We start from the raw sequence: 27,457 nt of genomic DNA on the forward strand, positions 1-27,457 counted from the left end.
CGGTTAAAAGGGTGTATATCCATTGGATCTTAAGTCCAACGCCTTAACCACTCGGCCATCCTGGTGAAAGTCTATGAGCTTTTATTTCTTGCAATTAAAGGAAACAGTTATAACACCACAGTTCTTTACATAGGTTTATATAATTTCTATCTTTAAGAAATGACTTGGAAACTTAATTATCTTTGCCTTAAATGGCAATTGCGTGTGCAAAGCCAATGAATTTATCTAGTGGTCACAACATAAACATCATTGTTACCAGTGGGGTTCCACAGGGATCTGTACTGGGACCGATTTTGTTTAATATCTTCATAAGTGATATTGCAAAAGGCCTCGCTGGTAAGGTTTGTCTTTTTGCTGATGACACAAAGATAGGTAACAGGGTTGATGTTCCTGGAGAGAAACGCCAAATGGAAAAGGATTTAGGAAAACTAGAAGAATGGTCAGAACTCTGGAAACTGAAATTTAATGTGGATAAGTGCAAGATAATGCACCTGGGGCGTAAAAACCCAAGGGCAGAATATAGAATATTTGACACAGTCCTGACCTCAGTATCTGAGGAAAGGGATTTAGGAGTAATTATTTCAGAAGACTTAAAGGTGGGAAGACAATGTAATAGAGCAGCACGAAATGCCAGCAGAATGCTTGGATGTATAGGGAGAGGTATAAGCAGTAGAAAGAGTAAAGTGCTTATGCCGCTGTACAGAACACTGGTGAGACCTCACTTGGAGTATTGTGCGCAGTACTGGAGGCCATATCTCCAGAAGGATATAGATACTCTAGAGAGAGTTCAGAGAAGAGCTACTAAACTAGTACATGGATTGCAGGATAAAACTTACCAGGAAAGGTTAAAGGACCTTAATATGTATAGCTTGGAAGAAAGAAGAGACAGAGGGGATATGATAGAAACTTTTAAATACATAAAGGGAATCAACTCGGTAAAGGAAGAGAGCATATTTAAAAGAAAAACTACCACAAGAGGACACAGTTTTAAATTAGAGGGGCAAAGGTTTAAAAGTAATATAAGGAAGTATTACTTTACTGAGAGAGTAGTGGATGCATGGAATAGCCTTCCTGCAGAAGTGGTAGCTGCAAATACAGTGAAGGGGTTTAAGCATGCATGGGATAGGCATAAGGCCATCCTTCATATAAGATAGGGCCGGGGCTATCCATAGTATTCAGTATATTGGGCAGACTAGATGGGCCAAATGGTTCTTATCTGCCGACACATTCTATGTTTCTATATTGTTGCGACGACTAGAGAAAGTTTTTATCACCATGCAAGAATAGCTTCAATGTTATTCCAGGATTGGCTCCTTTGTAGGAAACTTGGGAGAACTCCAAAAAACATCCTTACGCTTGGAGAGTGGTTCACACCCATATGGATACACATAAAAGCCAAAGATTATTATTGAAATGTTGATGGCCGAAAAAAAGCTTGCTCAGAGTGTTAGTTGTCATCACCCTCAGCGTTTTAAAGAAAAGGGCTACCAGGAGTGGGGTTTGAACCCACGCGGATATATATCCATTGGATCTTAAGTCCAACGCCTTAACCACTCGGCCATCCTGGTGAAAATCTGTGAATTGGACGCTTGCCATCAAAGGTAGCAGTTATAACACCACAGCACTTTCTATAGGTTTAAACAATTTCTATCTTTATGAACTAACTTTAAAGCTTTATTATCTTTTCCTTAAATAGCAATTTTGACTCTAAAGCCAAGGAATTCATGTCTTGGTCATAACATAAAGTTCATTGTTGCGACAGGGGAAAGTTCTTGTGACCATGCGCGTACAGCTTCAATGTTGCTCTAGGGTTGGCTCCTTTGCAGGAAATGTGACAGACCTCCGAAAGGTAAACCTCACACTTGGAGAGGTGTTCACACCCACATGGATACGCATCTAATGGTTTTATTTCCAAATCCTTAACCATTTTGTCACCCTGCTAAGAACCAATGAACAAATGGCTATCATTTGCTCTTCATGAACCCTAGGTTGGCATTTTGAGACTACATACACAAAAAGCTGAATTTTCATAATGAAATGTTGATGGCTAAAAATAAAACGCTTGCTCCGAGGGTCAACTGTTGTCACCTTCAGCGTTTCAACAGTTATAACAACAAAGCTCTTTATGTAGGTTTATACAATTTCTTTCTTCAATAACTGACTTTGAATCTTAATTTTCTTTGCTTTAAGTAGCAATTTGAGTTTAAAGCCCAGGAATTTATGCAGTGTTGTTAACATAAAGTTCATTGTTGCGACAGGTGAAAGTTTTTGTGACTATGCAAAAATAGCTTCAATGTTATTCCAGGATTGGCTCCTTTGAAGGAAACTTGGCAGAATTTCAAATATAAGCCTCACGTTTGGAGAGGGGTTTACACCCAAATAGATACAAATCTTTTGGATTTTATTTCCAAAACCTTAACCACTTGGCCAGTGTGGTATGTAGAAATGGCTTTGATTTGTTTTTGATTAACCCACGGTTGACATTTTGAGACTGCATCCAGAAAAAGTCAAATTTTCATAATGCAATCTTGATTGCTGATAATGAAACGCTTGCTCCCAGGACCAACTGTACTTTCCTTCAGCTTTTTTAAAGAAAGGATATACCAGGAGTGGGGTTTGAACCCACGCGGATACATATCCATTGGATCTTAAGTCCAACGCCTTAACCACTCGGCCATCCTGGTGAAAGTCTATGCGCTTTTATTTCTTGCAATGAAAGGAAACAGTTATAACACCACAGTTCTTTACATAGGTTTATATAATTTCTATCTTTAAGAAATGACTTGGAAACTTAATTATCTTTGCCTTAAATGGCAATTGCGTGTGCAAAGCCAATGAATTTATCTAGTGGTCACAACATAAACATCATTGTTGCGACGACTAGAGAAAGTTTTTATGACCATGCAAGAATAGCTTCAATGTTATTCCAGGATTGGCTCCTTTGTAGGAAACTTGGGAGAACTCCAAAAAACATCCTTACGCTTGGAGAGTGGTTCACACCCATATGGATACACATAAAAGCCAAAGATTATTATTGAAATGTTGATGGCCGAAAAAAGCTTGCTCAGAGTGTTAGTTGTCATCACCCTCAGCGTTTTAAAGAAAAGGGCTACCAGGAGTGGGGTTTGAACCCACGCGGATATATATCCATTGGATCTTAAGTCCAACGCCTTAACCACTCGGCCATCCTGGTGAAAATCTGTGAACTGGACGCTTGCCATCAAAGGTAGCAGTTATAACACCACAGCACTTTCTATAGGTTTAAACAATTTCTATCTTTATGAACTAACTTTAAAGCTTAATTATCTTTTCCTTAAATAGCAATTTTGACTCTAAAGCCAAGGAATTCATGTCTTGGTCATAACATAAAGTTCATTGTTGCGACAGGGGAAAGTTCTTGTGACCATGCGCGTACAGCTTCAATGTTGCTCTAGGGTTGGCTCCTTTGCAGGAAATGTGACAGACCTCCGAAAGGTAAACCTCACACTTGGAGAGGTGTTCACACCCACATGGATACGCATCTAATGGTTTTATTTCCAAATCCTTAACCATTTTGTCACCCTGCTAAGAACCAATGAACAAATGGCTATCATTTGCTCTTCATGAACCCTAGGTTGGCATTTTGAGACTACATACACAAAAAGCTGAATTTTCATAATGAAATGTTGATGGCTAAAAATAAAACGCTTGCTCCGAGGGTCAACTGTTGTCACCTTCAGCGTTTCAACAGTTATAACAACAAAGCTCTTTATGTAGGTTTATACAATTTCTTTCTTCAATAACTGACTTTGAATCTTAATTTTCTTTGCTTTAAGTAGCAATTTGAGTTTAAAGCCCAGGAATTTATGCAGTGTTGTTAACATAAAGTTCATTGTTGCGACAGGTGAAAGTTTTTGTGACTATGCAAAAATAGCTTCAATGTTATTCCAGGATTGGCTCCTTTGAAGCAAACTTGGCAGAATTTCAAATATAAGCCTCACGTTTGGAGAGGGGTTTACACCCAAATAGATACAATTCTTTTGGATTTTATTTCCAAAACCTTAACCACTTGGCCAGTGTGGTATGTAGAAATGGCTTTGATTTGTTTTTGATTAACCCACGGTTGACATTTTGAGACTGCATCCAGAAAAAGTCAAATTTTCATAATGCAATCTTGATTGCTGATAATGAAACGCTTGCTCCCAGGACCAACTGTACTTTCCTTCAGCGTTTTTAAAGAAAGGATTTACCAGGAGTGGGGTTTGAACCCACGCGGATACATATCCATTGGATCTTAAGTCCAACGCCTTAACCACTCGGCCATCCTGGTGAAAGTCTATGCGCTTTTATTTCTTGCAATGAAAGGAAACAGTTATAACACCACAGTTCTTTACATAGGTTTATATAATTTCTATCTTTAAGAAATGACTTGGAAACTTAATTATCTTTGCCTTAAATGGCAATTGCGTGTGCAAAGCCAATGAATTTATCTAGTGGTCACAACATAAACATCATTGTTGCGACGACTAGAGAAAGTTTTTATGACCATGCAAGAATAGCTTCAATGTTATTCCAGGATTGGCTCCTTTGTAGGAAACTTGGGAGAACTCCAAAAAACATCCTTACGCTTGGAGAGTGGTTCACACCCATATGGATACACATAAAAGCCAAAGATTATTATTGAAATGTTGATGGCCGAAAAAAGCTTGCTCAGAGTGTTAGTTGTCATCACCCTCAGCGTTTTAAAGAAAAGGGCTACCAGGAGTGGGGTTTGAACCCACGCGGATATATATCCATTGGATCTTAAGTCCAACGCCTTAACCACTCGGCCATCCTGGTGAAAATCTGTGAACTGGACGCTTGCCATCAAAGGTAGCAGTTATAACACCACAGCACTTTCTATAGGTTTAAACAATTTCTATCTTTATGAACTAACTTTAAAGCTTAATTATCTTTTCCTTAAATAGCAATTTTGACTCTAAAGCCAAGGAATTCATGTCTTGGTCATAACATAAAGTTCATTGTTGCGACAGGGGAAAGTTCTTGTGACCATGCGCGTACAGCTTCAATGTTGCTCTAGGGTTGGCTCCTTTGCAGGAAATGTGACAGACCTCCGAAAGGTAAACCTCACACTTGGAGAGGTGTTCACACCCACATGGATACGCATCTAATGGTTTTATTTCCAAATCCTTAACCATTTTGTCACCCTGCTAAGAACCAATGAACAAATGGCTATCATTTGCTCTTCATGAACCCTAGGTTGGCATTTTGAGACTACATACACAAAAAGCTGAATTTTCATAATGAAATGTTGATGGCTAAAAATAAAACGCTTGCTCCGAGGGTCAACTGTTGTCACCTTCAGCGTTTCAACAGTTATAACAACAAAGCTCTTTATGTAGGTTTATACAATTTCTTTCTTCAATAACTGACTTTGAATCTTAATTTTCTTTGCTTTAAGTAGCAATTTGAGTTTAAAGCCCAGGAATTTATGCAGTGTTGTTAACATAAAGTTCATTGTTGCGACAGGTGAAAGTTTTTGTGACTATGCAAAAATAGCTTCAATGTTATTCCAGGATTGGCTCCTTTGAAGCAAACTTGGCAGAATTTCAAATATAAGCCTCACGTTTGGAGAGGGGTTTACACCCAAATAGATACAAATCTTTTGGATTTTATTTCCAAAACCTTAACCACTTGGCCAGTGTGGTATGTAGAAATGGCTTTGATTTGTTTTTGATTAACCCACGGTTGACATTTTGAGACTGCATCCAGAAAAAGTCAAATTTTCATAATGCAATCTTGATTGCTGATAATGAAACGCTTGCTCCCAGGACCAACTGTACTTTCCTTCAGCGTTTTTAAAGAAAGGATATACCAGGAGTGGGGTTTGAACCCACGCGGATACATATCCATTGGATCTTAAGTCCAACGCCTTAACCACTCGGCCATCCTGGTGAAAGTCTATGCGCTTTTATTTCTTGCAATGAAAGGAAACAGTTATAACACCACAGTTCTTTACATAGGTTTATATAATTTCTATCTTTAAGAAATGACTTGGAAACTTAATTATCTTTGCCTTAAATGGCAATTGCGTGTGCAAAGCCAATGAATTTATCTAGTGGTCACAACATAAACATCATTGTTGCGACGACTAGAGAAAGTTTTTATGACCATGCAAGAATAGCTTTAATGTTATTCCAGGATTGGCTCCTTTGTAGGAAACTTGGGAGAACTCCAAAAAACATCCTTACGCTTGGAGAGTGGTTCACACCCATATGGATACACATAAAAGCCAAAGATTATTATTGAAATGTTGATGGCCGAAAAAAGCTTGCTCAGAGTGTTAGTTGTCATCACCCTCAGCGTTTTAAAGAAAAGGGCTACCAGGAGTGGGGTTTGAACCCACGCGGATATATATCCATTGGATCTTAAGTCCAACGCCTTAACCACTCGGCCATCCTGGTCAAAATCTGTGAATTGGACACTTGCCATCAAAGGTAGCAGTTATAACACCACAGCACTTTCTATAGGTTTAAACAATTTCTATCTTTATGAACTAACTTTAAAGCTTAATTATCTTTTCCTTAAATAGCAATTTTGACTCTAAAGCCAAGGAATTCATGTCTTGGTCATAACATAAAGTTCATTGTTGCGACAGGGGAAAGTTCTTGTGACCATGCGCGTACAGCTTCAATGTTGCTCTAGGGTTGGCTCCTTTGCAGGAAATGTGACAGACCTCCGAAAGGTAAACCTCACACTTGGAGAGGTGTTCACACCCACATGGATACGCATCTAATGGTTTTATTTCCAAATCCTTAACCATTTTGTCACCCTGCTAAGAACCAATGAACAAATGGCTATCATTTGCTCTTCATGAACCCTAGGTTGGCATTTTGAGACTACATACACAAAAAGCTGAATTTTCATAATGAAATGTTGATGGCTAAAAATAAAACGCTTGCTCCGAGGGTCAACTGTTGTCACCTTCAGCGTTTCAACAGTTATAACAACAAAGCTCTTTATGTAGGTTTATACAATTTCTTTCTTCAATAACTGACTTTGAATCTTAATTTTCTTTGCTTTAAGTAGCAATTTGAGTTTAAAGCCCAGGAATTTATGCAGTGTTGTTAACATAAAGTTCATTGTTGCGACAGGTGAAAGTTTTTGTGACTATGCAAAAATAGCTTCAATGTTATTCCAGGATTGGCTCCTTTGAAGGAAACTTGGCAGAATTTCAAATATAAGCCTCACGTTTGGAGAGGGGTTTACACCCAAATAGATACAAATCTTTTGGATTTTATTTCCAAAACCTTAACCACTTGGCCAGTGTGGTATGTACAAATGGCTTTGATTTGTTTTTGATTAACCCACGGTTGACATTTTGAGACTGCATCCAGAAAAAGTCAAATTTTCATAATGCAATCTTGATTGCTGATAATGAAACGCTTGCTCCCAGGACCAACTGTACTTTCCTTCAGCGTTTTTAAAGAAAGGATTTACCAGGAGTGGGGTTTGAACCCACGCGGATACATATCCATTGGATCTTAAGTCCAACGCCTTAACCACTCGGCCATCCTGGTGAAAGTCTATGCGCTTTTATTTCTTGCAATGAAAGGAAACAGTTATAACACCACAGTTCTTTACATAGGTTTATATAATTTCTATCTTTAAGAAATGACTTGGAAACTTAATTATCTTTGCCTTAAATGGCAATTGCGTGTGCAAAGCCAATGAATTTATCTAGTGGTCACAACATAAACATCATTGTTGCGACGACTAGAGAAAGTTTTTATGACCATGCAAGAATAGCTTCAATGTTATTCCAGGATTGGCTCCTTTGTAGGAAACTTGGGAGAACTCCAAAAAACATCCTTACGCTTGGAGAGTGGTTCACACCCATATGGATACACATAAAAGCCAAAGATTATTATTGAAATGTTGATGGCCAAAAAAAGCTTGCTCAGAGTGTTAGTTGTCATCACCCTCAGCGTTTTAAAGAAAAGGGCTACCAGGAGTGGGGTTTGAACCCACGCGGATATATATCCATTGGATCTTAAGTCCAACGCCTTAACCACTCGGCCATCCTGGTGAAAATCTGTGAACTGGACGCTTGCCATCAAAGGTAGCAGTTATAACACCACAGCATTTTCTATAGGTTTAAACAATTTCTATCTTTATGAACTAACTTTAAAGCTTAATTATCTCTTCCTTAAATAGCAATTTTGACTCTAAAGCCAAGGAATTCATGTCTTGGTCATAACATAAAGTTCATTGTTGCGACAGGTGAAAGTTCTTGTGACCATGCGCGTACAGCTTCAATGTTGCTCTAGGGTTGGCTCCTTTGCAGGAAATGTGACAGACCTCCGAAAGGTAAACCTCACACTTGGAGAGGTGTTCACACCCACATGGATACGCATCTAATGGTTTTATTTCCAAATCCTTAACCATTTTGTCACCCTGCTAAGAACCAATAAACAAATGGCTATCATTTGCTCTTCATGAACCCTAGGTTGGCATTTTGAGACTACATACACAAAAAGCTGAATTTTCATAATGAAATGTTGATGGCTAAAAATAAAACGCTTGCTCCGAGGGTCAACTGTTGTCACCTTCAGCGTTTCAACAGTTATAACAACAAAGCTCTTTATGTAGGTTTATACAATTTCTTTCTTCAATAACTGACTTTGAATCTTAATTTTCTTTGCTTTAAGTAGCAATTTGAGTTTAAAGCCCAGGAATTTATGCAGTGTTGTTAACATAAAGTTCATTGTTGCGACAGGTGAAAGTTTTTGTGACTATGCAAAAATAGCTTCAATGTTATTCCAGGATTGGCTCCTTTGAAGGAAACTTGGCAGAATTTCAAATATAAGCCTCACGTTTGGAGAGGGGTTTACACCCAAATAGATACAAATCTTTTGGATTTTATTTCCAAAACCTTAACCACTTGGCCAGTGTGGTATGTAGAAATGGCTTTGATTTGTTTTTGATTAACCCACGGTTGACATTTTGAGACTGCATCCAGAAAAAGTCAAATTTTCATAATGCAATCTTGATTGCTGATAATGAAACGCTTGCTCCCTGGACCAACTGTACTTTCCTTCAGCTTTTTTAAAGAAAGGATATACCAGGAGTGGGGTTTGAACCCACGCGGATACATATCCATTGGATCTTAAGTCCAACGCCTTAACCACTCGGCCATCCTGGTGAAAGTCTATGCGCTTTTATTTCTTGCAATGAAAGGAAACAGTTATAACACCACAGTTCTTTACATAGGTTTATATAATTTCTATCTTTAAGAAATGACTTGGAAACTTAATTATCTTTGCCTTAAATGGCAATTGCGTGTGCAAAGCCAATGAATTTATCTAGTGGTCACAACATAAACATCATTGTTGCGACGACTAGAGAAAGTTTTTATGACCATGCAAGAATAGCTTCAATGTTATTCCAGGATTGGCTCCTTTGTAGGAAACTTGGGAGAACTCCAAAAAACATCCTTACGCTTGGAGAGTGGTTCACACCCATATGGATACACATAAAAGCCAAAGATTATTATTGAAATGTTGATGGCCGAAAAAAAGCTTGCTCAGAGTGTTAGTTGTCATCACCATCAGCGTTTTAAAGAAAAGGGCTACCAGGAGTGGGGTTTGAACCCACGCGGATATATATCCATTGGATCTTAAGTCCAACGCCTTAACCACTCGGCCATCCTAGTGAAAATCTGTGAACTGGACGCTTGCCATCAAAGGTAGCAGTTATAACACCACAGCACTTTCTATAGGTTTAAACAATTTCTATCTTTATGAACTAACTTTAAAGCTTAATTATCTTTTCCTTAAATAGCAATTTTGACTCTAAAGCCAAGGAATTCATGTCTTGGTCATAACATAAAGTTCATTGTTGCGACAGGGGAAAGTTCTTGTGACCATGCGCGTACAGCTTCAATGTTGCTCTAGGGTTGGCTCCTTTGCAGGAAATGTGACAGACCTCCGAAAGGTAAACCTCACACTTGGAGAGGTGTTCACACCCACATGGATACGCATCTAATGGTTTTATTTCCAAATCCTTAACCATTTTGTCACCCTGCTAAGAACCAATGAACAAATGGCTATCATTTGCTCTTCATGAACCCTAGGTTGGCATTTTGAGACTACATACACAAAAAGCTGAATTTTCATAATGAAATGTTGATGGCTAAAAATAAAACGCTTGCTCCGAGGGTCAACTGTTGTCACCTTCAGCGTTTCAACAGTTATAACAACAAAGCTCTTTATGTAGGTTTATACAATTTCTTTCTTCAATAACTGACTTTGAATCTTAATTTTCTTTGCTTTAAGTAGCAATTTGAGTTTAAAGCCCAGGAATTTATGCAGTGTTGTTAACATAAAGTTCATTGTTGCGACAGGTGAAAGTTTTTGTGACTATGCAAAAATAGCTTCAATGTTATTCCAGGATTGGCTCCTTTGAAGCAAACTTGGCAGAATTTCAAATATAAGCCTCACGTTTGGAGAGGGGTTTACACCCAAATAGATACAAATCTTTTGGATTTTATTTCCAAAACCTTAACCACTTGGCCAGTGTGGTATGTAGAAATGGCTTTGATTTGTTTTTGATTAACCCACGGTTGACATTTTGAGACTGCATCCAGAAAAAGTCAAATTTTCATAATGCAATCTTGATTGCTGATAATGAAACGCTTGCTCCCAGGACCAACTGTACTTTCCTTCAGCGTTTTTAAAGAAAGGATTTACCAGGAGTGGGGTTTGAACCCACGCGGATACATATCCATTGGATCTTAAGTCCAACGCCTTAACCACTCGGCCATCCTGGTGAAAGTCTATGAACTTTTATTTCTTGCAATGAAAGGAAACAGTTATAACACCACAGTTCTTTACATAGGTTTATATAATTTCTATCTTTAAGAAATGACTTGGAAACTTAATTATCTTTGCCTTAAATGGCAATTGCGTGTGCAAAGCCAATGAATTTATCTAGTGGTCACAACATAAACATCATTGTTGCGACGACTAGAGAAAGTTTTTATGACCATGCAAGAATAGCTTCAATGTTATTCCAGGATTGGCTCCTTTGTAGGAAACTTGGGAGAACTCCAAAAAACATCCTTACGCTTGGAGAGTGGTTCACACCCATATGGATACACATAAAAGCCAAAGATTATTATTGAAATGTTGATGGCCAAAAAAAGCTTGCTCAGAGTGTTAGTTGTCATCACCCTCAGCGTTTTAAAGAAAAGGGCTACCAGGAGTGGGGTTTGAACCCACGCGGATATATATCCATTGGATCTTAAGTCCAACGCCTTAACCACTCGGCCATCCTGGTGAAAATCTGTGAACTGGACGCTTGCCATCAAAGGTAGCAGTTATAACACCACAGCACTTTCTATAGGTTTAAACAATTTCTATCTTTATGAACTAACTTTAAAGCTTAATTATCTTTTCCTTAAATAGCAATTTTGACTCTAAAGCCAAGGAATTCATGTCTTGGTCATAACATAAAGTTCATTGTTGCGACAGGGGAAAGTTCTTGTGACCATGCGCGTACAGCTTCAATGTTGCTCTAGGGTTGGCTCCTTTGCAGGAAATGTGACAGACCTCCGAAAGGTAAACCTCACACTTGGAGAGGTGTTCACACCCACATGGATACGCATCTAATGGTTTTATTTCCAAATCCTTAACCATTTTGTCACCCTGCTAAGAACCAATGAACAAATGGCTATCATTTGCTCTTCATGAACCCTAGGTTGGCATTTTGAGACTACATACACAAAAAGCTGAATTTTCATAATGAAATGTTGATGGCTAAAAATAAAACGCTTGCTCCGAGGGTCAACTGTTGTCACCTTCAGCGTTTCAACAGTTATAACAACAAAGCTCTTTATGTAGGTTTATACAATTTCTTTCTTCAATAACTGACTTTGAATCTTAATTTTCTTTGCTTTAAGTAGCAATTTGAGTTTAAAGCCCAGGAATTTATGCAGTGTTGTTAACATAAAGTTCATTGTTGCGACAGGTGAAAGTTTTTGTGACTATGCAAAAATAGCTTCAATGTTATTCCAGGATTGGCTCCTTTGAAGGAAACTTGGCAGAATTTCAAATATAAGCCTCACGTTTGGAGAGGGGTTTACACCCAAATAGATACAAATCTTTTGGATTTTATTTCCAAAACCTTAACCACTTGGCCAGTGTGGTATGTAGAAATGGCTTTGATTTGTTTTTGATTAACCCACGGTTGACATTTTGAGACTGCATCCAGAAAAAGTCAAATTTTCATAATGCAATCTTGATTGCTGATAATGAAACGCTTGCTCCCAGGACCAACTGTACTTTCCTTCAGCTTTTTTAAAGAAAGGATATACCAGGAGTGGGGTTTGAACCCACGCGGATACATATCCATTGGATCTTAAGTCCAACGCCTTAACCACTCGGCCATCCTGGTGAAAGTCTATGAACTTTTATTTCTTGCAATGAAAGGAAACAGTTATAACACCACAGTTCTTTACATAGGTTTATATAATTTCTATCTTTAAGAAATGACTTGGAAACTTAATTATCTTTGCCTTAAATGGCAATTGCGTGTGCAAAGCCAATGAATTTATCTAGTGGTCACAACATAAACATCATTGTTGCGACGACTAGAGAAAGTTTTTATGACCATGCAAGAATAGCTTCAATGTTATTCCAGGATTGGCTCCTTTGTAGGAAACTTGGGAGAACTCCAAAAAACATCCTTACGCTTGGAGAGTGGTTCACACCCATATGGATACACATAAAAGCCAAAGATTATTATTGAAATGTTGATGGCCGAAAAAAAGCTTGCTCAGAGTGTTAGTTGTCATCACCCTCAGCGTTTTAAAGAAAAGGGCTACCAGGAGTGGGGTTTGAACCCACGCGGATATATATCCATTGGATCTTAAGTCCAACGCCTTAACCACTCGGCCATCCTAGTAAAAATCTGTGAACTGGACGCTTGCCATCAAAGGTAGCAGTTATAACACCACAGCACTTTCTATAGGTTTAAACAATTTCTATCTTTATGAACTAACTTTAAAGCTTAATTATCTTTTCCTTAAATAGCAATTTTGACTCTAAAGCCAAGGAATTCATGTCTTGGTCATAACATAAAGTTCATTGTTGCGACAGGGGAAAGTTCTTGTGACCATGCGCGTACAGCTTCAATGTTGCTCTAGGGTTGGCTCCTTTGCAGGAAATGTGACAGACCTCCGAAAGGTAAACCTCACACTTGGAGAGGTGTTCACACCCACATGGATACGCATCTAATGGTTTTATTTCCAAATCCTTAACCATTTTGTCACCCTGCTAAGAACCAATGAACAAATGGCTATCATTTGCTCTTCATGAACCCTAGGTTGGCATTTTGAGACTACATACACAAAAAGCTGAATTTTCATAATGAAATGTTGATGGCTAAAAATAAAACGCTTGCTCCGAGGGTCAACTGTTGTCACCTTCAGCGTTTCAACAGTTATAACAACAAAGCTCTTTATGTAGGTTTATACAATTTCTTTCTTCAATAACTGACTTTGAATCTTAATTTTCTTTGCTTTAAGTAGCAATTTGAGTTTAAAGCCCAGGAATTTATGCAGTGTTGTTAACATAAAGTTCATTGTTGCGACAGGTGAAATTTTTTGTGACTATGCAAAAATAGCTTCAATGTTATTCCAGGATTGGCTCCTTTGAAGCAAACTTGGCAGAATTTCAAATATAAGCCTCACGTTTGGAGAGGGGTTTACACCCAAATAGATACAAATCTTTTGGATTTTATTTCCAAAACCTTAACCACTTGGCCAGTGTGGTATGTACAAATGGCTTTGATTTGTTTTTGATTAACCCACGGTTGACATTTTGAGACTGCATCCAGAAAAAGTCAAATTTTCATAATGCAATCTTGATTGCTGATAATGAAACGCTTGCTCCCAGGACCAACTGTACTTTCCTTCAGCGTTTTTAAAGAAAGGATATACCAGGAGTGGGGTTTGAACCCACGCGGATACATATCCATTGGATCTTAAGTCCAACGCCTTAACCACTCGGCCATCCTGGTGAAAGTCTATGCGCTTTTATTTCTTGCAATGAAAGGAAACAGTTATAACACCACAGTTCTTTACATAGGTTTATATAATTTCTATCTTTAAGAAATGACTTGGAAACTTAATTATCTTTGCCTTAAATGGCAATTGCGTGTGCAAAGCCAATGAATTTATCTAGTGGTCACAACATAAACATCATTGTTGCGACGACTAGAGAAAGTTTTTATGACCATGCAAGAATAGCTTCAATGTTATTCCAGGATTGGCTCCTTTGTAGGAAACTTGGGAGAACTCCAAAAAACATCCTTACGCTTGGAGAGTGGTTCACACCCATATGGATACACATAAAAGCCAAAGATTATTATTGAAATGTTGATGGCCAAAAAAAAGCTTGCTCAGAGTGTTAGTTGTCATCACCCTCAGCGTTTTAAAGAAAAGGGCTACCAGGAGTGGGGTTTGAACCCACGCGGATATATATCCATTGGATCTTAAGTCCAACGCCTTAACCACTTGGCCATCCTGGTGAAAATCTGTGAGTTGAACGCTTGCCATCAAAGGTAGCAGTTATAACACCACAGCACTTTCTATAGGTTTAAACAATTTCTATCTTTATGAACTAACTTTAAAGCTTAATTATCTTTTCCTTAAATAGCAATTTTGACTCTAAAGCCAAGGAATTCATGTCTTGGTCATAACATAAAGTTCATTGTTGCGACAGGGGAAAGTTCTTGTGACCATGCGCGTACAGCTTCAATGTTGCTCTAGGGTTGGCTCCTTTGCAGGAAATGTGACAGACCTCCGAAAGGTAAACCTCACACTTGGAGAGGTGTTCACACCCACATGGATACGCATCTAATGGTTTTATTTCCAAATCCTTAACCATTTTGTCACCCTGCTAAGAACCAATGAACAAATGGCTATCATTTGCTCTTCATGAACCCTAGGTTGGCATTTTGAGACTACATACACAAAAAGCTGAATTTTCATAATGAAATGTTGATGGCTAAAAATAAAACGCTTGCTCCGAGGGTCAACTGTTGTCACCTTCAGCGTTTCAACAGTTATAACAACAAAGCTCTTTATGTAGGTTTATACAATTTCTTTCTTCAATAACTGACTTTGAATCTTAATTTTCTTTGCTTTAAGTAGCAATTTGAGTTTAAAGCCCAGGAATTTATGCAGTGTTGTTAACATAAAGTTCATTGTTGCGACAGGTGAAAGTTTTTGTGACTATGCAAAAATAGCTTCAATGTTATTCCAGGATTGGCTCCTTTGAAGGAAACTTGGCAGAATTTCAAATATAAGCCTCACGTTTGGAGAGGGGTTTACACCCAAATAGATACAAATCTTTTGGATTTTATTTCCAAAACCTTAACCACTTGGCCAGTGTGGTATGTAGAAATGGCTTTGATTTGTTTTTGATTAACCCACGGTTGACATTTTGAGACTGCATCCAGAAAAAGTCAAATTTTCATAATGCAATCTTGATTGCTGATAATGAAACGCTTGCTCCCAGGACCAACTGTACTTTCCTTCAGCGTTTTTAAAGAAAGGATATACCAGGAGTGGGGTTTGAACCCACGCGGATACATATCCATTGGATCTTAAGTCCAACGCCTTAACCACTCGGCCATCCTGGTGAAAGTCTATGCGCTTTTATTTCTTGCAATGAAAGGAAACAGTTATAACACCACAGTTCTTTACATAGGTTTATATAATTTCTATCTTTAAGAAATGACTTGGAAACTTAATTATCTTTGCCTTAAATGGCAATTGCGTGTGCAAAGCCAATGAATTTATCTAGTGGTCACAACATAAACATCATTGTTGCGACGACTAGAGAAAGTTTTTATGACCATGCAAGAATAGCTTCAATGTTATTCCAGGATTGGCTCCTTTGTAGGAAACTTGGGAGAACTCCAAAAAACATCCTTACGCTTGGAGAGTGGTTCACACCCATATGGATACACATAAAAGCCAAAGATTATTATTGAAATGTTGATGGCCAAAAAAAGCTTGCTCAGAGTGTTAGTTGTCATCACCCTCAGCGTTTTAAAGAAAAGGGCTACCAGGAGTGGGGTTTGAACCCACGCGGATATATATCCATTGGATCTTAAGTCCAACGCCTTAACCACTCGGCCATCCTGGTGAAAATCTGTGAACTGGACGCTTGCCATCAAAGGTAGCAGTTATAACACCACAGCATTTTCTATAGGTTTAAACAATTTCTATCTTTATGAACTAACTTTAAAGCTTAATTATCTCTTCCTTAAATAGCAATTTTGACTCTAAAGCCAAGGAATTCATGTCTTGGTCATAACATAAAGTTCATTGTTGCGACAGGGGAAAGTTCTTGTGACCATGCGCGTACAGCTTCAATGTTGCTCTAGGGTTGGCTCCTTTGCAGGAAATGTGACAGACCTCCGAAAGGTAAACCTCACACTTGGAGAGGTGTTCACACCCACATGGATACGCATCTAATGGTTTTATTTCCAAATCCTTAACCATTTTGTCACCCTGCTAAGAACCAATGAACAAATGGCTATCATTTGCTCTTCATGAACCCTAGGTTGGCATTTTGAGACTACATACACAAAAAGCTGAATTTTCATAATGAAATGTTGATGGCTAAAAATAAAACGCTTGCTCCGAGGGTCAACTGTTGTCACCTTCAGCGTTTCAACAGTTATAACAACAAAGCTCTTTATGTAGGTTTATACAATTTCTTTCTTCAATAACTGACTTTGAATCTTAATTTTCTTTGCTTTAAGTAGCAATTTGAGTTTAAAGCCCAGGAATTTATGCAGTGTTGTTAACATAAAGTTCATTGTTGCGACAGGTGAAAGTTTTTGTGACTATGCAAAAATAGCTTCAATGTTATTCCAGGATTGGCTCCTTTGAAGGAAACTTGGCAGAATTTCAAATATAAGCCTCACGTTTGGAGAGGGGTTTACACCCAAATAGATACAAATCTTTTGGATTTTATTTCCAAAACCTTAACCACTTGGCCAGTGTGGTATGTAGAAATGGCTTTGATTTGTTTTTGATTAACCCACGGTTGACATTTTGAGACTGCATCCAGAAAAAGTCAAATTTTCATAATGCAATCTTGATTGCTGATAATGAAACGCTTGCTCCCAGGACCAACTGTACTTTCCTTCAGCGTTTTTAAAGAAAGGATATACCAGGAGTGGGGTTTGAACCCACGCGGATACATATCCATTGGATCTTAAGTCCAACGCCTTAACCACTCGGCCATCCTGGTGAAAGTCTATGAACTTTTATTTCTTGCAATGAAAGGAAACAGTTATAACACCACAGTTCTTTACATAGGTTTATATAATTTCTATCTTTAAGAAATGACTTGGAAACTTAATTATCTTTGCCTTAAATGGCAATTGCGTGTGCAAAGCCAATGAATTTATCTAGTGGTCACAACATAAACATCATTGTTGCGACGACTAGAGAAAGTTTTTATGACCATGCAAGAATAGCTTTAATGTTATTCCAGGATTGGCTCCTTTGTAGGAAACTTGGGAGAACTCCAAAAAACATCCTTACGCTTGGAGAGTGGTTCACACCCATATGGATACACATAAAAGCCAAAGATTATTATTGAAATGTTGATGGCCGAAAAAAGCTTGCTCAGAGTGTTAGTTGTCATCACCCTCAGCGTTTTAAAGAAAAGGGCTACCAGGAGTGGGGTTTGAACCCACGCGGATATATATCCATTGGATCTTAAGTCCAACGCCTTAACCACTCGGCCATCCTAGTAAAAATCTGTGAACTGGACGCTTGCCATCAAAGGTAGCAGTTATAACACCACAGCACTTTCTATAGGTTTAAACAATTTCTATCTTTATGAACTAACTTTAAAGCTTAATTATCTTTTCCTTAAATAGCAATTTTGACTCTAAAGCCAAGGAATTCATGTCTTGGTCATAACATAAAGTTCATTGTTACGACAGGGGAAAGTTCTTGTGACCATGCGCGTACAGCTTCAATGTTGCTCTAGGGTTGGCTCCTTTGCAGGAAATGTGACAGACCTCCGAAAGGTAAACCTCACACTTGGAGAGGTGTTCACACCCACATGGATACGCATCTAATGGTTTTATTTCCAAATCCTTAACCATTTTGTCACCCTGCTAAGAACCAATGAACAAATGGCTATCATTTGCTCTTCATGAACCCTAGGTTGGCATTTTGAGACTACATACACAAAAAGCTGAATTTTCATAATGAAATGTTGATGGCTAAAAATAAAACGCTTGCTCCGAGGGTCAACTGTTGTCACCTTCAGCGTTTCAACAGTTATAACAACAAAGCTCTTTATGTAGGTTTATACAATTTCTTTCTTCAATAACTGACTTTGAATCTTAATTTTCTTTGCTTTAAGTAGCAATTTGAGTTTAAAGCCCAGGAATTTATGCAGTGTTGTTAACATAAAGTTCATTGTTGCGACAGGTGAAAGTTTTTGTGACTATGCAAAAATAGCTTCAATGTTATTCCAGGATTGGCTCCTTTGAAGCAAACTTGGCAGAATTTCAAATATAAGCCTCACGTTTGGAGAGGGGTTTACACCCAAATAGATACAAATCTTTTGGATTTTATTTCCAAAACCTTAACCACTTGGCCAGTGTGGTATGTACAAATGGGTTTGATTTGTTTTTGATTAACCCACGGTTGACATTTTTAGACTGCATCCAGAAAAATTCCAATTTTCATAATGCAATCTTGATTGCTGATAATGAAACGCTTGCTCCCTGGACCAACTGTACTTTCCTTCAGCTTTTTTAAAGAAAGGATATACCAGGAGTGGGGTTTGAACCCACGCGGATACATATCCATTGGATCTTAAGTCCAACGCCTTAACCACTCGGCCATCCTGGTGAAAGTCTATGAACTTTTATTTCTTGCAATGAAAGGAAACAGTTATAACACCACAGTTCTTTACATAGGTTTATATAATTTCTATCTTTAAGAAATGACTTGGAAACTTAATTATCTTTGCCTTAAATGGCAATTGCGTGTGCAAAGCCAATGAATTTATCTAGTGGTCACAACATAAACATCATTGTTGCGACGACTAGAGAAAGTTTTTATGACCATGCAAGAATAGCTTCAATGTTATTCCAGGATTGGCTCCTTTGTAGGAAACTTGGGAGAACTCCAAAAAACATCCTTACGCTTGGAGAGTGGTTCACACCCATATGGATACACATAAAAGCCAAAGATTATTATTGAAATGTTGATGGCCAAAAAAAGCTTGCTCAGAGTGTTAGTTGTCATCACCATCAGCGTTTTAAAGAAAAGGGCTACCAGGAGTGGGGTTTGAACCCACGCGGATATATATCCATTGGATCTTAAGTCCAACGCCTTAACCACTCGGCCATCCTGGTGAAAATCTGTGAACTGGACGCTTGCCATCAAAGGTAGCAGTTATAACACCACAGCACTTTCTATAGGTTTAAACAATTTCTATCTTTATGAACTAACTTTAAAGCTTAATTATCTTTTCCTTTCCTTAAATAGCAATTTTGACTCTAAAGCCAAGGAATTCATGTCTTGGTCATAACATAAAGTTCATTGTTGCGACAGGGGAAAGTTCTTGTGACCATGCGCGTACAGCTTCAATGTTGCTCTAGGGTTGGCTCCTTTGCAGGAAATGTGACAGACCTCCGAAAGGTAAACCTCACACTTGGAGAGGTGTTCACACCCACATGGATACGCATCTAATGGTTTTATTTCCAAATCCTTAACCATTTTGTCACCCTGCTAAGAACCAATGAACAAATGGCTATCATTTGCTCTTCATGAACCCTAGGTTGGCATTTTGAGACTACATACACAAAAAGCTGAATTTTCATAATGAAATGTTGATGGCTAAAAATAAAACGCTTGCTCCGAGGGTCAACTGTTGTCACCTTCAGCGTTTCAACAGTTATAACAACAAAGCTCTTTATGTAGGTTTATACAATTTCTTTCTTCAATAACTGACTTTGAATCTTAATTTTCTTTGCTTTAAGTAGCAATTTGAGTTTAAAGCCCAGGAATTTATGCAGTGTTGTTAACATAAAGTTCATTGTTGCGACAGGTGAAAGTTTTTGTGACTATGCAAAAATAGCTTCAATGTTATTCCAGGATTGGCTCCTTTGAAGGAAACTTGGCAGAATTTCAAATATAAGCCTCACGTTTGGAGAGGGGTTTACACCCAAATAGATACAAATCTTTTGGATTTTATTTCCAAAACCTTAACCACTTGGCCAGTGTGGTATGTAGAAATGGCTTTGATTTGTTTTTGATTAACCCACGGTTGACATTTTGAGACTGCATCCAGAAAAAGTCAAATTTTCATAATGCAATCTTGATTGCTGATAATGAAACGCTTGCTCCCAGGACCAACTGTACTTTCCTTCAGCGTTTTTAAAGAAAGGATATACCAGGAGTGGGGTTTGAACCCACGCGGATACATATCCATTGGATCTTAAGTCCAACGCCTTAACCACTCGGCCATCCTGGTGAAAGTCTATGCGCTTTTATTTCTTGCAATGAAAGGAAACAGTTATAACACCACAGTTCTTTACATAGGTTTATATAATTTCTATCTTTAAGAAATGACTTGGAAACTTAATTATCTTTGCCTTAAATGGCAATTGCGTGTGCAAAGCCAATGAATTTATCTAGTGATCACAACATAAACATCATTGTTGCGACGACTAGAGAAAGTTTTTATGACCATGCAAGAATAGCTTCAATGTTATTCCAGGATTGGCTCCTTTGTAGGAAACTTGGGAGAACTCCAAAAAACATCCTTACGCTTGGAGAGTGGTTCACACCCATATGGATACACATAAAAGCCAAAGATTATTATTGAAATGTTGATGGCCGAAAAAAAGCTTGCTCAGAGTGTTAGTTGTCATCACCCTCAGCGTTTTAAAGAAAAGGGCTACCAGGAGTGGGGTTTGAACCCACGCGGATACATATCCATTGGATCTTAAGTCCAACGCCTTAACCACTCGGCCATCCTGGTGAAAATCTGTGAATTGGACGCTTGCCATCAAAGGTAGCAGCTATAACACCACAGCACTTTCTATAGGTTTAAACAATTTCTATCTTTATGAACTAACTTTAAAGCTTAATTATCTTTTCCTTAAATAGCAATTTTGACTCTAAAGCCAAGGAATTCATGTCTTGGTCATAACATAAAGTTCATTGTTGCGACAGGGGAAAGTTCTTGTGACCATGCGCGTACAGCTTCAATGTTGCTCTAGGGTTGGCTCCTTTGCAGGAAATGTGACAGACCTCCGAAAGGTAAACCTCACACTTGGAGAGGTGTTCACACCCACATGGATACGCATCTAATGGTTTTATTTCCAAATCCTTAACCATTTTGTCACCCTGCTAAGAACCAATGAACAAATGGCTATCATTTGCTCTTCATGAACCCTAGGTTGGCATTTTGAGACTACATACACAAAAAGCTGAATTTTCATAATGAAATGTTGATGGCTAAAAATAAAACGCTTGCTCCGAGGGTCAACTGTTGTCACCTTCAGCGTTTCAACAGTTATAACAACAAAGCTCTTTATGTAGGTTTATACAATTTCTTTCTTCAATAACTGACTTTGAATCTTAATTTTCTTTGCTTTAAGTAGCAATTTGAGTTTAAAGCCCAGGAATTTATGCAGTGTTGTTAACATAAAGTTCATTGTTGCGACAGGTGAAAGTTTTTGTGACTATGCAAAAATAGCTTCAATGTTATTCCAGGATTGGCTCCTTTGAAGGAAACTTGGCAGAATTTCAAATATAAGCCTCACGTTTGGAGAGGGGTTTACACCCAAATAGATACAAATCTTTTGGATTTTATTTCCAAAACCTTAACCACTTGGCCAGTGTGGTATGTAGAAATGGCTTTGATTTGTTTTTGATTAACCCAAGGTTGACATTTTGAGACTGCATCCAGAAAAAGTCAAATTTTCATAATGAATTCTTGATTGCTGATAATGAAACGCTTGCTCCAAGGACCAACTGTACTTTCCTTCAGTGTTTTTAAAGAAAGGATATACCAGGAGTGGGGTTTGAACCCACGCGGATACAAATCCATTGGATCTTAAGTCCAACGCCTTAACCACTCGGCCATCCTGGTGAAAGTCTGTGAGCTTTTATTTCTTGCAATGAAAGGAAACATTTATAACACCACAGTTCTTTACATAGGTTTATATAATTTCTATCTTTAAGAAATGACTTGGAAACTTAATTATCTTTGCCTTAAATGGCAATTGCGTGTGCAAAGCCAATGAATTTATCTAGTGGTCACAACATAAACATCATTGTTGCGACGACTAGAGAAAGTTTTTATGACCATGCAAGAATAGCTTCAATGTTATTCCAGGATTGGCTCCTTTGTAGGAAACTTGGGAGAACTCCAAAAAACATCCTTACGCTTGGAGAGTGGTTCACACCCATATGGATACACATAAAAGCCAAAGATTATTATTGAAATGTTGATGGCCAAAAAAAGCTTGCTCAGAGTGTTAGTTGTCATCACCCTCAGCGTTTTAAAGAAAAGGGCTACCAGGAGTGGGGTTTGAACCCACGCGGATATATATCCATTGGATCTTAAGTCCAACGCCTTAACCACTCGGCCATCCTGGTGAAAATCTGTGAACTGGACGCTTGCCATCAAAGGTAGCAGTTATAACACCACAGCACTTTCTATAGGTTTAAACAATTTCTATCTTTATGAACTAACTTTAAAGCTTAATTATCTCTTCCTTAAATAGCAATTTTGACTCTAAAGCCAAGGAATTCATGTCTTGGTCATAACATAAAGTTCATTGTTGCGACAGGGGAAAGTTCTTGTGACCATGCGCGTACAGCTTCAATGTTGCTCTAGGGTTGGCTCCTTTGCAGGAAATGTGACAGACCTCCGAAAGGTAAACCTCACACTTGGAGAGGTGTTCACACCCACATGGATACGCATCTAATGGTTTTATTTCCAAATCCTTAACCATTTTGTCACCCTGCTAAGAACCAATGAACAAATGGCTATCATTTGCTCTTCATGAACCCTAGGTTGGCATTTTGAGACTACATACACAAAAAGCTGAATTTTCATAATGAAATGTTGATGGCTAAAAATAAAACGCTTGCTCCGAGGGTCAACTGTTGTCACCTTCAGCGTTTCAACAGTTATAACAACAAAGCTCTTTATGTAGGTTTATACAATTTCTTTCTTCAATAACTGACTTTGAATCTTAATTTTCTTTGCTTTAAGTAGCAATTTGAGTTTAAAGCCCAGGAATTTATGCAGTGTTGTTAACATAAAGTTCATTGTTGCGACAGGTGAAAGTTTTTGTGACTATGCAAAAATAGCTTCAATGTTATTCCAGGATTGGCTCCTTTGAAGGAAACTTGGCAGAATTTCAAATATAAGCCTCACGTTTGGAGAGGGGTTTACACCCAAATAGATACAAATCTTTTGGATTTTATTTCCAAAACCTTAACCACTTGGCCAGTGTGGTATGTAGAAATGGCTTTGATTTGTTTTTGATTAACCCACGGTTGACATTTTGAGACTGCATCCAGAAAAAGTCAAATTTTCATAATGCAATCTTGATTGCTGATAATGAAACGCTTGCTCCCAGGACCAACTGTACTTTCCTTCAGCGTTTTTAAAGAAAGGATATACCAGGAGTGGGGTTTCAATCCACGCGGATACATATCCATTGGATCTTAAGTCCAACGCCTTAACCACTCGGCCAACCTGGTGAAAGTCTATGAGCTTTTATTTCTTGCAATTAAAGGAAACAGTTATAACACCACAGTTCTTTACATAGGTTTATATAATTTCTATCTTTAAGAAATGACTTGGAAACTTAATTATCTTTGCCTTAAATGGCAATTGCGTGTGCAAAGCCAATGAATTTATCTAGTGGTCACAACATAAACATCATTGTTGCGACGACTAGAGAAAGTTTTTATGACCATGCAAGAATAGCTTCAATGTTATTCCAGGATTGGCTCCTTTGTAGGAAACTTGGGAGAACTCCAAAAAACATCCTTACGCTTGGAGAGTGGTTCACACCCATATGGATACACATAAAAGCCAAAGATTATTATTGAAATGTTGATGGCCGAAAAAAGCTTGCTCAGAGTGTTAGTTGTCATCACCCTCAGCGTTTTAAAGAAAAGGGCTACCAGGAGTGGGGTTTGAACCCACGCGGATATATATCCATTGGATCTTAAGTCCAACGCCTTAACCACTCGGCCATCCTGGTGAAAATCTGTGAACTGGACGCTTGCCATCAAAGGTAGCAGTTATAACACCACAGCACTTTCTATAGGTTTAAACAATTTCTATCTTTATGAACTAACTTTAAAGCTTAATTATCTTTTCCTTAAATAGCAATTTTGACTCTAAAGCCAAGGAATTCATGTCTTGGTCATAACATAAAGTTCATTGTTGCGACAGGGGAAAGTTCTTGTGACCATGCGCGTACAGCTTCAATGTTGCTCTAGGGTTGGCTCCTTTGCAGGAAATGTGACAGACCTCCGAAAGGTAAACCTCACACTTGGAGAGGTGTTCACACCCACATGGATACGCATCTAATGGTTTTATTTCCAAATCCTTAACCATTTTGTCACCCTGCTAAGAACCAATGAACAAATGGCTATCATTTGCTCTTCATGAACCCTAGGTTGGCATTTTGAGACTACATACACAAAAAGCTGAATTTTCATAATGAAATGTTGATGGCTAAAAATAAAACGCTTGCTCCGAGGGTCAACTGTTGTCACCTTCAGCGTTTCAACAGTTATAACAACAAAGCTCTTTATGTAGGTTTATACAATTTCTTTCTTCAATAACTGACTTTGAATCTTAATTTTCTTTGCTTTAAGTAGCAATTTGAGTTTAAAGCCCAGGAATTTATGCAGTGTTGTTAACATAAAGTTCATTGTTGCGACAGGTGAAAGTTTTTGTGACTATGCAAAAATAGCTTCAATGTTATTCCAGGATTGGCTCCTTTGAAGGAAACTTGGCAGAAATTCAAATATAAGCCTCACGTTTGAAAAGGGGTTTACACCCAAATAGATACAATTCTTTTGGATTTTATTTCCAAAACCTTAACCACTTGGCCAGTGTGGTATGTAGAAATGGCTTTGATTTGTTTTTGATTAACCCACGGTTGACATTTTGAGACTGCATCCAGAAAAAGTCAAATTTTCATAATGCAATCTTGATTGCTGATAATGAAACGCTTGCTCCAAGGACCAACTGTACTTTCCTTCAGCGTTTTTAAAGAAAGAATATACCAGGAGTAGGGTTTGAACCCACGCGGATACATATCCTTTGGATCTTAAAGCCAACGCCTTAACCACTCGGCCATCCTGGTGAAAGTCTATGAGCTTTTATTTCTTGCAATGAATGGAAACAGTCATAACACCACAGTTCTTTACATAGGTTTATATAATTTCTATCTTTAAGAAATGACTTGGAAACTTAATTATCTTTGCCTTAAATGGCAATTGCGTGTGCAAAGCCAATGAATTTATCTAGTGGTCACAACATAAACATCATTGTTGCGACGACTAGAGAAAGTTTTTATGACCATGCAAGAATAGCTTCAATGTTATTCCAGGATTGGCTCCTTTGTAGGAAACTTGGGAGAACTCCAAAAAACATCCTTACGCTTGGAGAGTGGTTCACACCCATATGGATACACATAAAAGCCAAAGATTATTATTGAAATGTTGATGGCCGAAAAAAGCTTGCTCAGAGTGTTAGTTGTCATCACCCTCAGCGTTTTAAAGAAAAGGGCTACCAGGAGTGGGGTTTGAACCCACGCGGATATATATCCATTGGATCTTAAGTCCAACGCCTTAACCACTCGGCCATCCTGGTGAAAATCTGTGAATTTCACTCTTGCCATCAAAGGTAGCAGTTATAACACCAAAGCACTTTCTATAGGTTTAAACAATTTCTATCTTTATGAACTAACTTTAAAGCTTAATTATCTTTTCCTTAAATAGCAATTTTGACTCTAAAGCCAAGGAATTCATGTCTTGGTCATAACATAAAGTTCATTGTTGCGACAGGGGAAAGTTCTTGTGACCATGCGCGTACAGCTTCAATGTTGCTCCAGGGTTGGCTCCTTTGCAGGAAATGTGACAGACCTCCGAAAGGTAAACCTCACACTTGGAGAGGTGTTCACACCCACATGGATACGCATCTAATGGTTTTATTTCCAAATCCTTAACCATTTTGTCACCCTGCTAAGAACCAATGAACAAATGGCTATCATTTGCTCTTCATGAACCCTAGGTTGGCATTTTGAGACTACATACACAAAAAGCTGAATTTTCATAATGAAATGTTGATGGCTAAAAATAAAACGCTTGCTCCGAGGGTCAACTGTTGTCACCTTCAGCGTTTCAACAGTTATAACAACAAAGCTCTTTATGTAGGTTTATACAATTTCTTTCTTCAATAACTGACTTTGAATCTTAATTTTCTTTGCTTTAAGTAGCAATTTGAGTTTAAAGCCCAGGAATTTATGCAGTGTTGTTAACATAAAGTTCATTGTTGCGACAGGTGAAAGTTTTTGTGACTATGCAAAAATAGCTTCAATGTTATTCCAGGATTGGCTCCTTTGAAGGAAACTTGGCAGAATTTCAAATATAAGCCTCACGTTTGGAGAGGGGTTTACACCCAAATAGATACAAATCTTTTGGATTTTATTTCCAAAACCTTAACCACTTGGCCAGTGTGGTATGTAGAAATGGCTTTGATTTGTTTTTGATTAACCCACGGTTGACATTTTGAGACTGCATCCAGAAAAATTCAAATTTTCATAATGCAATCTTGATTGCTGATAATGAAACGCTTGCTCCCAGGACCAACTGTACTTTCCTTCAGCGTTTTTAAAGAAAGGATATACCAGGAGTGGGGTTTGAACCCACGCGGATACATATCCATTGGATCTTAAGTCCAACGCCTTAACCACTCGGCCATCCTGGTGAAAGTCTATGAGCTTTTATTTCTTGCAATGAAAGGAAACAGTTATAACACCACAGTTCTTTACATAGGTTTATATAATTTCTATCTTTAAGAAATGACTTGGAAACTTAATTATCTTTGCCTTAAATGGCAATTGCGTGTGCAAAGCCAATGAATTTATCTAGTGGTCACAACATAAACATCATTGTTGCGACGACTAGAGAAAGTTTTTATGACCATGCAAGAATAGCTTCAATGTTATTCCAGGATAGGCTCCTTTGTAGGAAACTTGGGAGAACTCCAAAAAACATCCTTACGCTTGGAGAGTGGTTCACACCCATATGGATACACATAAAAGCCAAAGATTATTATTGAAATGTTGATGGCCGAAAAAAGCTTGCTCAGAGTGT

The 27,457-nt window shown here is 38.1% G+C and overlaps 26 non-coding genes across 26 annotated transcripts; all 26 read right to left on the reverse strand.

The window, feature by feature from the left end:
- Positions 1-1,485: 1,485 nt before the first annotated feature.
- On the reverse strand, positions 1,486-1,568 carry TRNAL-UAA. The gene has a single exon. It is a non-coding gene; the product is annotated as a tRNA-Leu (tRNA).
- Positions 1,569-2,601: 1,033 nt separating this feature from the next.
- TRNAL-UAA lies at positions 2,602-2,684 on the reverse strand. The gene has a single exon. It is a non-coding gene; the product is annotated as a tRNA-Leu (tRNA).
- Positions 2,685-3,110: 426 nt separating this feature from the next.
- TRNAL-UAA lies at positions 3,111-3,193 on the reverse strand. The gene has a single exon. It is a non-coding gene; the product is annotated as a tRNA-Leu (tRNA).
- Positions 3,194-4,226: 1,033 nt separating this feature from the next.
- Positions 4,227-4,309, reverse strand: TRNAL-UAA. Its single transcript has one exon. It is a non-coding gene; the product is annotated as a tRNA-Leu (tRNA).
- A 426-nt stretch (positions 4,310-4,735) lies between these two features.
- Positions 4,736-4,818, reverse strand: TRNAL-UAA. The gene has a single exon. It is a non-coding gene; the product is annotated as a tRNA-Leu (tRNA).
- Positions 4,819-5,851: 1,033 nt separating this feature from the next.
- Positions 5,852-5,934, reverse strand: TRNAL-UAA. The gene has a single exon. It is a non-coding gene; the product is annotated as a tRNA-Leu (tRNA).
- Positions 5,935-6,360: 426 nt separating this feature from the next.
- TRNAL-UAA lies at positions 6,361-6,443 on the reverse strand. Its single transcript has one exon. It is a non-coding gene; the product is annotated as a tRNA-Leu (tRNA).
- Positions 6,444-7,476: 1,033 nt separating this feature from the next.
- Positions 7,477-7,559, reverse strand: TRNAL-UAA. The gene has a single exon. It is a non-coding gene; the product is annotated as a tRNA-Leu (tRNA).
- A 426-nt stretch (positions 7,560-7,985) lies between these two features.
- Positions 7,986-8,068, reverse strand: TRNAL-UAA. Its single transcript has one exon. It is a non-coding gene; the product is annotated as a tRNA-Leu (tRNA).
- A 1,033-nt stretch (positions 8,069-9,101) lies between these two features.
- TRNAL-UAA lies at positions 9,102-9,184 on the reverse strand. Its single transcript has one exon. It is a non-coding gene; the product is annotated as a tRNA-Leu (tRNA).
- A 1,543-nt stretch (positions 9,185-10,727) lies between these two features.
- Positions 10,728-10,810, reverse strand: TRNAL-UAA. The gene has a single exon. It is a non-coding gene; the product is annotated as a tRNA-Leu (tRNA).
- A 426-nt stretch (positions 10,811-11,236) lies between these two features.
- On the reverse strand, positions 11,237-11,319 carry TRNAL-UAA. Its single transcript has one exon. It is a non-coding gene; the product is annotated as a tRNA-Leu (tRNA).
- A 1,033-nt stretch (positions 11,320-12,352) lies between these two features.
- On the reverse strand, positions 12,353-12,435 carry TRNAL-UAA. The gene has a single exon. It is a non-coding gene; the product is annotated as a tRNA-Leu (tRNA).
- A 1,543-nt stretch (positions 12,436-13,978) lies between these two features.
- On the reverse strand, positions 13,979-14,061 carry TRNAL-UAA. Its single transcript has one exon. It is a non-coding gene; the product is annotated as a tRNA-Leu (tRNA).
- A 1,543-nt stretch (positions 14,062-15,604) lies between these two features.
- TRNAL-UAA lies at positions 15,605-15,687 on the reverse strand. Its single transcript has one exon. It is a non-coding gene; the product is annotated as a tRNA-Leu (tRNA).
- A 426-nt stretch (positions 15,688-16,113) lies between these two features.
- On the reverse strand, positions 16,114-16,196 carry TRNAL-UAA. The gene has a single exon. It is a non-coding gene; the product is annotated as a tRNA-Leu (tRNA).
- Positions 16,197-17,229: 1,033 nt separating this feature from the next.
- On the reverse strand, positions 17,230-17,312 carry TRNAL-UAA. Its single transcript has one exon. It is a non-coding gene; the product is annotated as a tRNA-Leu (tRNA).
- Positions 17,313-18,854: 1,542 nt separating this feature from the next.
- On the reverse strand, positions 18,855-18,937 carry TRNAL-UAA. Its single transcript has one exon. It is a non-coding gene; the product is annotated as a tRNA-Leu (tRNA).
- Positions 18,938-19,363: 426 nt separating this feature from the next.
- On the reverse strand, positions 19,364-19,446 carry TRNAL-UAA. Its single transcript has one exon. It is a non-coding gene; the product is annotated as a tRNA-Leu (tRNA).
- Positions 19,447-20,484: 1,038 nt separating this feature from the next.
- Positions 20,485-20,567, reverse strand: TRNAL-UAA. The gene has a single exon. It is a non-coding gene; the product is annotated as a tRNA-Leu (tRNA).
- A 427-nt stretch (positions 20,568-20,994) lies between these two features.
- Positions 20,995-21,077, reverse strand: TRNAL-UAA. The gene has a single exon. It is a non-coding gene; the product is annotated as a tRNA-Leu (tRNA).
- A 1,033-nt stretch (positions 21,078-22,110) lies between these two features.
- Positions 22,111-22,193, reverse strand: TRNAL-UAA. Its single transcript has one exon. It is a non-coding gene; the product is annotated as a tRNA-Leu (tRNA).
- Positions 22,194-22,619: 426 nt separating this feature from the next.
- TRNAL-UAA lies at positions 22,620-22,702 on the reverse strand. Its single transcript has one exon. It is a non-coding gene; the product is annotated as a tRNA-Leu (tRNA).
- Positions 22,703-24,244: 1,542 nt separating this feature from the next.
- TRNAL-UAA lies at positions 24,245-24,327 on the reverse strand. The gene has a single exon. It is a non-coding gene; the product is annotated as a tRNA-Leu (tRNA).
- Positions 24,328-25,869: 1,542 nt separating this feature from the next.
- Positions 25,870-25,952, reverse strand: TRNAL-UAA. Its single transcript has one exon. It is a non-coding gene; the product is annotated as a tRNA-Leu (tRNA).
- Positions 25,953-26,985: 1,033 nt separating this feature from the next.
- Positions 26,986-27,068, reverse strand: TRNAL-UAA. The gene has a single exon. It is a non-coding gene; the product is annotated as a tRNA-Leu (tRNA).
- Positions 27,069-27,457: the final 389 nt, after the last annotated feature.

Source organism: Bufo bufo, chromosome 6, assembly GCF_905171765.1.
Source record: "Bufo bufo chromosome 6, aBufBuf1.1, whole genome shotgun sequence".
Lineage (NCBI taxonomy): Eukaryota > Metazoa > Chordata > Amphibia > Anura > Bufonidae > Bufo > Bufo bufo.